Source organism: Panulirus ornatus, chromosome 11 (assembly GCF_036320965.1).
Source record: "Panulirus ornatus isolate Po-2019 chromosome 11, ASM3632096v1, whole genome shotgun sequence".
Taxonomy (NCBI): domain Eukaryota; kingdom Metazoa; phylum Arthropoda; class Malacostraca; order Decapoda; family Palinuridae; genus Panulirus; species Panulirus ornatus.
Genome location: NC_092234.1, coordinates 25,669,033 through 25,678,407, shown reverse-complemented (window position 1 = coordinate 25,678,407; position 9,375 = coordinate 25,669,033). Strand labels below are relative to the sequence as shown.

At 39.8% G+C, this 9,375-nt stretch overlaps 3 non-coding genes across 3 annotated transcripts; all 3 read left to right on the top strand.

The window, feature by feature from the left end:
* The first annotated feature begins 1,191 nt into the window (after positions 1–1,191).
* On the top strand, positions 1,192–1,263 carry TRNAG-UCC (transfer RNA glycine (anticodon UCC)). The gene has a single exon. It is a non-coding gene; the product is annotated as a tRNA-Gly (tRNA).
* Positions 1,264–5,171: 3,908 nt separating this feature from the next.
* TRNAG-UCC (transfer RNA glycine (anticodon UCC)) lies at positions 5,172–5,243 on the top strand. Its single transcript has one exon. It is a non-coding gene; the product is annotated as a tRNA-Gly (tRNA).
* Positions 5,244–7,923: 2,680 nt separating this feature from the next.
* TRNAG-UCC (transfer RNA glycine (anticodon UCC)) lies at positions 7,924–7,995 on the top strand. Its single transcript has one exon. It is a non-coding gene; the product is annotated as a tRNA-Gly (tRNA).
* Positions 7,996–9,375: the final 1,380 nt, after the last annotated feature.

Sequence of the window (9,375 nt, the reverse complement as noted above, 5' to 3'; positions counted from 1 at the left end):
TGAAAAAGAAAATAATTTTTACTTCTAGCAGTTTACTTCCCCAACATACGTTAACAATACCTTCCAACAAGTTTTTTTTTAATCCGATTTTACGTTTATTCCAAAGCTATAGCCATCATATGCAAATATTTCTCATTCCCCAAGTCTTTCTCACAAATATATTTCAGTTCAAACAGCTGATCCACACATCTACCATTCTTTAAACCTCATTTTTCATTCCTAGTCCGACGCTCTGTATATGACAGTACCCTCTTAATCGCCACTTTCCTATATAACATGTCAAGTACACATAAGACACATATACACTATATAATTTGAACATTTGCATTTTTTCACCATTCTTTATACAAGGGCACTATAACGTCAGTCTTGCAATCCTCAGGCACCTAACGCAGAGCAAATAGCACAAAACTCTTAGCTAACAAATCAGCAACAAAAGCATTTCACTTAAGAATATCAAATTTTCATCTGCTCTTGCTGTACTGGCACACTTTATATGTACAGAGAGAGAGAGAGAGAGAGAGAGAGAGAGAGAGAGAGAGAGAGAGAGAGAGAGAGAGAGAGAGAGAGGGAGAGACTTCATTATTTACGGGCACTTACGACAAAATTTTCCCATTTGGTGGGGCTAGGGCGTAAAGCTCACTACACAAAAATCTAGGTTTACAAATGAAGAGCATTACGAGTTGCATGCCAGTTGAGAGGAATGAAATGGACAGAATCTATTTTGTTGGATGAAAACTAGCTAGTTAAGATATCGGGAGTGATGTTATTTACATTTTTGATTCTAGGAGGCCTAGATGACGTTTCCATGAAAAATTTCTCTCATGACAAAAGAGAATATAATAAACAATGTTAGTGGAGTCAGGGCTGCAGAAGACAGATGCGTTCAAGGATCCAATATTCCCTGACGGCTACACCGTCTGTAAAGTCAGGGAAGATGGCGTTCTGAATGAAACACAGAAAGGTTCAAGTGTAATTATAACCGGAGTAGGTACACCGTCTATGAAGTCAGCGACACTAGGCGACACGTTCAGGGCTTCATAGTCCATTGTGGGTAAACCCTATGTGAAGTTAGGACCGCTGGGATTGTCGATAAAGTACACACAAAGTTTCAGGTATCCGCGTGGCCAAGACAGGTATAATGACCACCAGGCAGACCCACGTGCAGGTAATTGTTGCAAACACTCTCAAGCGATGGTGGTATAGTGGTGAGCATAGCTGCCTTCCAAGCAGTTGACCCGGGTTCGATTCCCGGCCATCGCAATATTCTTTAAGACGATAGCCTTATAATACAGTGAAAAATAGCTATAACTAGTATGTTGTCAATACAACGCGCAATTAACTTCATAAAACTCATATGATACACTCAGCTGGTCCTTGCCCTACCGTGCAGACCACACCTGCAAGTCATAGGCTCAGACAACAAATATTTTTCACTGTGGACCAAAGTATTTCAAAGATTATAATACTATATTGTTACTTACTCCTTGTTATCAGACGAAAATGAACAGTTGTTATCCATAACTAAGGAATACCTTAGAAGGAGTATGGTAAGGAACAAATGCTCAAGTCTGCCAAGTTCTTTGTGCAAGAGGTATATGTGCCAAAGGAGGGGGAAAGTCCAGACCAATCATAGATCTCAGTCTTCAGTGGATGCTACAAGTCACCACACATACTTCTTATCCTTAGTAGACAGCTTTCATAGCTTGGAGAGATACATATGTTTATGTTGCTTTGCATCAGGTTTTGTAAAGGCGTTTCATTATTCACTTTGATGCAAAAAGCTGTCTATGATCTTTTCGGTCCTTTTGGAGATGTCCTCTTCTATGGAGCTTTGTCCAGGGTCATAATGCCAGTGAGTGGTCTTGTTCATAATATATAAACCATATACGAATTTCTTCGTATATCATAGATGATATAATTTTGGGTAAAGACGACCAGATCTTTTTTGCTGTGATCTAAATCATTATGTTAAAAACTTTTTGAAGCAATCTAGTTTCCCCGTTTATCTACGATCCGTTGCAATTATTTCCACCTCGGCAGTTATAGCCATTAGAGCCAGTGTTCAACTTAACCTGGGCGACATGGTGCGTTCCTTGATCTAGATATTACGTAACCAGAGACTGGTTAAACCAAACTTCTCGTAGGAAACAGTTTTCAGGCTAAAGTTAGAATACACATTATGCCAGCATTTCATTGGCTGTAGAATACCATTAATCTGACACAGGCAGCTGTCATTTCCTTTTGCCTTAACAACAAGCGACCTTCTGGCTCCGATTTCACAAAATACAATTGCTCCATTTCATATATAACGTTTGACAACATATAATTCACGGTAAATGTTATTGTTAACCATAACGTTTCCCACTGTGAGCGATACTCGCTAATAAATCTTCATGGCAAGATATAGTCATAATCATACAAGAACTCTCTCTCTCTCTCTCTCTCTCTCTCTCTCTCTCTCTCTCTCTCTCTCTCTCTCTCTCTCTCTCTCTCTCCTTTTATTGGCCAGAGAGGGTTTCAGGCAGGAAGTTGGCATGACCACAACTCACTGAGGCTGGAGTTCCTATGTTCAAACTTCCCACCAAATTTGCAACGCAGTAATGAACCTCTTCCTAAATATGTTAATTACCCTTTCCTGTCTAAACATTTAAAGTCCTTCATATCACAATACATATCAAACAACTATGGCATCATTACGATAGCGGGGAACCGAACCCGGGTCAACTGCTTGGAAAGCACCTATGCTCATCACTTTACCACCATCGCTTGACAGTATTTGATACAGTTCATTTACGATAATTTGCTTGAGTGATCCAACTATGCCACATTGAAGCCTGAAAGTGTCCGTATCCTCCACAGACGATCATCCTAGTTCTCCTCTCCTCACTCGTCCTCACCATATGTCCATACCCTATCAGCGTATACTCTTCAACTCTCTTGGGCGAACTTCTAATACCTTACTTCTCACTTACCATATCATTTCTCATCTGATCAATACTCCTCAAACATTTCATTTCCAACACATATACTCTCTTTATTATCTAAGGCCAATATCTTGCATTCATACAACACTGTCGGAACTACTATGCCATTAAATATACAAAACATTGCTCAAACAGACAATGACCTCACTTTCTACACACATTCCTCAACATGCCAAAGGACTTTAGCTCCTTCACATACTCTTAGGATCGCTTCAGCCTCCTTATTATCATTTTCTGCCATATGCTCTCCCAGATATCTAAAACTACCTACTTCTCCCAGGTTCTCTTCATTAAAACTTACACTCCACCCAACTTGGGCCTCACCATTGCTAACCTAACCTAAGCTTGCTTTTATCATAATTCACTTTCAGCTCTCTCCTTGTAATCACTGTCGTAAAAGTTGATACCTGCCGCTGCAGTTCCACACTGGAATCTGTTGTGCCCTTTTATTCACAAAATGACTCAGCTCTCCGGCCTCCCTCCCTCAGCACATTGCATACGCATCTCTGACCAAGACCCTTCCGCTCATTTCCCTTACCACAATGTCCATAAAATGATAAACAGAAATGGTGACATCGACCACCTCTGCCATTGACCAAACTTCAACTGCAACAACTCGTACTCCTCTCCTCCTACTCCCACATGTCCATTTACCTTTTGAAAAAGAAAATAATTTTTGTTTCTACCAGTTTACTTTCCGAACATACATTAAGAGTGCCTTCAAAAAACGTTCTTTTACTTATCCCGATCATACCATTTTTTTTCCAAAACCTTAACCATCATATGCAAATCTTTCTCATTCTCAAAGTGTCTCTCACACATACATTTCAGTTCAAACATCTGATCCACACAGCCTCTACAACCCTTAAACCTCATTTCTTATTCTCAGTCCGACGCTCTGTCTATGCCAGTAACCTCTTAATCTCCACTTTCACCATACAACGTGTCAAGTCCACCCATGAAACATAAGCCTATTTTATTTGAATATTTGCATTTGTTCACCTTCCTTTATACAAGAGCACCATAACGTCAGTCTTGCGATCTTCAGGCACGTAACTCAGAACTATAGTCACAACAAAAGCATTTCTGTTAAGAATATCAACTAAAGTGTCATCTGCTCTGGCTACACTGGCACACTTTATATGTAGAGAGAGAGAGAGAGAGAGAGAGAGAGAGAGAGAGAGAGAGAGAGAGAGAGAGAGAGAGAGAGAGAGAGAGAGAGAGAGAGAGAGAGAGTTTATGTTTGTGTTTGTAAATGAGTTTTTCTTTGCTCTAAGTTACACTTTCTCTTTTCTCCACTTTTTAACTTCATTATACATCCTCAGTTCTCTGGTAGCACAAATATTATAGATGATATACCAAAAGAGATCGCAAAAACACATAAACATAAAAACACATATTTGACACATATGTAAATCAACACAAAAACACTTGTACACACGTTCATAATCCGTGGATTCACGTGTTCAGTGATGAAGGAGACCAACAAATGTAAAATTCCCTGCTTGTATAATGAAATAGGTAAATGTGTAATCACCATAAAACAGTTGAAGTCACCACGGAAAGTTCCACTAGTAGTATCAGCCAATTTTATTTGTTAAATTTAGAAATCGATATATTTTGCTTGAAAATTGGCTTTGATTGCAAGTCTAAGAAGACTTAGGACTAATAAATGGAGAGATACTGAAACAATAAGAAAGAACTCACTCTACTCACACTGGAAGAAAGAAAAATATCGGGAGAGATGTTACTTACATTATCTATTCTAGGTGGCCAAGATGACGTTACCTTACATCGGTTCTCTCATGAAAAAAGAGAAAATAGTAAACACTGTCTATGTAGTCAGGGCTGGAGACTTATTCTCTGGAGAACACAGACGCGTTGAAGGCTCCAATTGTCCTTGACGGCTACAAAGTCTATGATATCAGGGCAGATGGCGTTGTCAGTGAAACACAGAATTGTTCAAGTGTCCTTATGACTGTAGTGGGTACACTGAGCACATCAGATGGAGACGCTGAACGGGTTCAGGGCTTCATAGTCCATGGTGGGTACACCGTATGTGAAGTTAGGACCGCTGGGATTGTCGATGAAGTACACACAAAGTTTCAGGTATCCGCGTGACCAAGGTAGGTATAATGACCATCAGGCAGACCCACGTAAAGCAAATGTTGCAAACACTTTCAAGCGATGGTGGTATAGTGGTGAGCATAGCTGCCTTCCAAGCAGTTGACCCGGGTTCGATTCCCGGCCATCGCAATATTCTTTAAGACGTTAGTCGTATAATACAGTGACAAATAGCTATAGCTAGAATACAGTGCCAATAGAATACGCACTTAACTTCATATAACACATATGATATACCTTCAGCTGGTCGTTGCCCTACTGTGTGGATCTCATCTGCCAGTCATGGGCTCAGGCAACTAACACTTTCCTCTGTGGACCAAAGTTATTCAAAGATTATAATAATTTATTGTTAATTTATCCTTGTAATCAGACAGAAACGTACACTTGTCATCTTTAACTTAGGAATACCTTAGAGGGAGTATGGCGAGGAAACAATGCTCAAGTCTGCCAAGTTCTTTGTGCAAGAGGAATATGACACAAGGGACGGGGTAAGTCCAGGCCAATCATAGATCTCAGTCACCCGCGCACGGATGCTACAAGTCACCTCACATACTTCTCATCCATAATAGTCAGTTTTCATAGCTTGAAGAGATGCCTATGTTTATGTTGCTAGGCATCAGATGTTTGCAAAGGTCTTTCCTTATTCCCTTTGAAGCAAAAGCCATCTATGAGCTTTTGGGCTCCTTCTGCTATGGAGATTTGTTCAGGGTCATAATGCCATGATATAGTTACTATATGCGGCTTTCCCCATATATCATAAATAATGCATTTTTGAGTGAAGACGACCAGATCTTTTTTACCGTGATCTAAATAATCTTGTCATAATGTTTTTCAAGCATTGTAGTTTCCCCGTTTATTTACGCCCCTTAGCAGTTATGTGCACCTCGGCAGTTATAGCCATTTAGGCCAGTGTTCAACATTACCTGGGCGATATGGTGCGTTCCTTGGTCTAAACATTACATATCGAGAGATTGGTTAAGCCAAACTTCTCGTAGGAAGCATTTTTCTGGATAAAGTTAGAATACACATTATGCCAACATTTCATAGGCTGTAAAATACCATTAATCTGACCCAGGCAGCTGTATTTTCCCTAAGTCTTAACGACATGTAACATTCTGGCTCCCATTATATATAATACAATCGTTACACTTCATACATAACTTTTAACAACATATGATTCACACTTAATGTTCTTAACTCTAACGTTTCACACTGTCTTAACTATGAAGGAATCCTCTCTCTCTCTCTCTCTCTCTCTCTCTCTCTCTCTCTCTCTCTCTCTCTCTCTCTCTCTCTCTCTCTCTCTCTCTCTCTCTCTCTCTCTCTCTCTCTCTCTCACCTTCCTTTATACAAGGGCACTACAACTTCAGTCTTGCAGTCCTCAGGCACCTGACCCATAACTATAGGCACAGAACTTTTAGCTAACAAATCAGCAACAAAATCATTTCTCTCAGAAATATCAACTAAAGTGTCATCTGCTCTGGTTGCACTGGCACACTTTACATGTACAGAGAGAAAAGATAAGGAAGAGAGAGAGAGAGAGAGAGAGAGAGAGAGAGAGAGAGAGAGAGAGAGAGAGAGAGAGAGAGAGAGAGAGAGAGAGAGAGAGAGAGAGAGAGAGAGAGAGAGAGAGAGAGAGAGAGAGAGAGAGAGAGAGAGAGAGAGAGAGATGGTGTGTGTGTTTGTGTGTATGTGTTTGTAGATGAATTTTTCTTTGCTCGAAGTAAGACATTGTATTTCCTCTCCTTTTCAACTTCATTAATCCATCCTCAGTTCTCTAATAGTCGACAGTTACCATGTGACAGCCAGATCTTTTCCTCTCATATACTAATTATGAGGTCTGACTTATATTACCTTCTTCGCTAATATTCATTTGAGTTTTATAACAAATATGTGGAAGTATTGTATTGTATAACACATAATTTATAGATGATATACTCAAAAATATAACAAAAGCACATAGAAACATAAAAAGACTGATATTTGGCACTCATACAAACATATGTAAATACACACAAATACACATGCACACACGTTCATGAAACGTGATAAAGGGGCCCAACAGATGTAAAATTTTTGCTTGTATAATGAAATAGGTAAATGTGTAATCACCGTAGAACAGTGGAAGTCACCACGGAAAGTTGCACTGGAAGTGTCAGCAAATCTTAAATCCCTACTCTGCCACTGGCAGGAGGCTGGTGCCGGGAAGTGAGAGAGTCAGTGATCAGCCGGGTATATTTGTGAATTTAGAAATAGATATATTTTGTCTAGAAATAGGCTTTAATTGCAAGCCTAAGAAGAATTCGGGCTAATAAATGGACAGAGACAGAAACAGTGAAAAAGCACTCACTCTACTTATAATGAAAGAAAGAAAAATATCGAGAGAGATGTTGTTTACATTTATCCTTCTAGGTAGTCAAGATGACGTTTTCATAGAACAGTTCTCTCATAACAAAAGAGAAAATAGTAAACACTGTGGAGTCAGGGCTGCAGACATGGTCTCTGGAGAACACGTTTGCGTTGAAGGATCCAATTGTCCTTGACGGCTACACCGTCTGTAATGAAACCTAGAAAGGTTCAACTGTCCGTATGAAACGTCACGTCTATGAAGTCAGTGACACTGGACACATCTGATGAGGACACTGAACAGATTCAGGGTCTCATAGTCCATGGTGGGTACACCGTATGTCAAGTTAGGACCGCTGGGATTGTCGATGAAGTACACACAAAGTTTCAGGTATCCGCGTGGCCAAGGTAGGTATAATGACCACCAGGCAGACCCACGTAAAGCAAATGTTGCAAACATTTTCAAGCGATGGTGGTATAGTGGTGAGCATAGCTGCCTTCCAAGCAGTTGACCCGGGTTCGATTCCCGGCCATCGCAATATTCTTTAAGACGTCAGTCATATAATATAGTAACAAATAGCTATAGCTAGTATACAGTGTTATTAAAACACGAGTTAACTTCATATAACATATATGATATACCTTCAGCTGGTCGTGTCCCTACTGTGTGGATCACACCTGCAAGTCATGGGCTCAAGCAACTAACGTTTTCCACTGTGGACCAAAGTTATTCAAAGATTATAATACTTTATTGTTACTTACCCCTTGTCACCAGACGGAAACGGACAGTTGTCATCTTTGATATAGGAATACATTAGAGAGAGTATTGCATGGAAACAATGCTCAAGTCTTCGAAGATCTTTATGTAAGAGTTATATGACACAAGGGAGGGAGGAAAGTCCAGGCAAATCAAAGATCTCAGTCTTCAGCGGATACTATAAGTCACCTCACATACTTCTAATCCTTAACAGTCAGCTTTCATGGCTTGGAGAGATGCCTATGTATATGTTGCTATACATCAGATAAATTGTAAAGGTATATCGTTATTCCTTTTGAAGGAAAACCATCTATTATCTTTTTGGTATCTTCTGGAGCTGCTTTCTGCTATGTAGCTTTGTCCAGGGTCATAATGCCAGTGAAGGGTCTTGTTCATAATATATGTAATATACATGATTTCCCGTATTTCATAAATATAGTAATTTTGGGTAAAGACGACCAGTTCTTTTTACCTTGATCTAATTTATGTTGTACTAAACTTTTTCAAGCCATGTATTCTCCCCGGTATATCTATGATCCGGTGCAGTCATTTCCACCTCGGCAGTTATAGCCAGTAGAGCCAGTGTTCAACTTTAGATGGACGATATGGTGCGTTCCCTGGTCTAAATATTACGTATCCAGAGGCTGGTTAAGCCAAACTTCTCGTAGTAAGCGGTTGTCTCGTTAAAGGTACAATACACGTTATCCCAGGCATTTCAATGGCTGGAAAAATATCACTAAGTTGACCCAGAAAGCTGTCATTTTCCTATGCCTTAAAGACAAATCACCTTTTGGCTTCCACTTCCCAAAATACAATCGCTCCATTTCATATTTAACGTTTAACAAAATGTAATCCATAGTAAATGTTCTTGTTAACTCTAACGTTTTCCACTCTCTCTCTCTCTCTCTCTCTCTCTCTCTCTCTCTCTCTCTCTCTCTCTCTCTCTCTCTCTCTCTCTCTCTCTCTCTCTCTCTCTCTCTCTCTCTCTCAGTGAGAAAGGATGACAGGCAGGAAACTGGCGTGACCATAGCACAGTTAGGTTGGAGTTCTTATGTTCAAACTTTCCACCAAATTCACAACGCAGTAATGAACCTCTTCCTAAATATGTTAATTACCCTTTCCTGTCTTAACATTAAATGTCCTTCATATCACAATACAAAT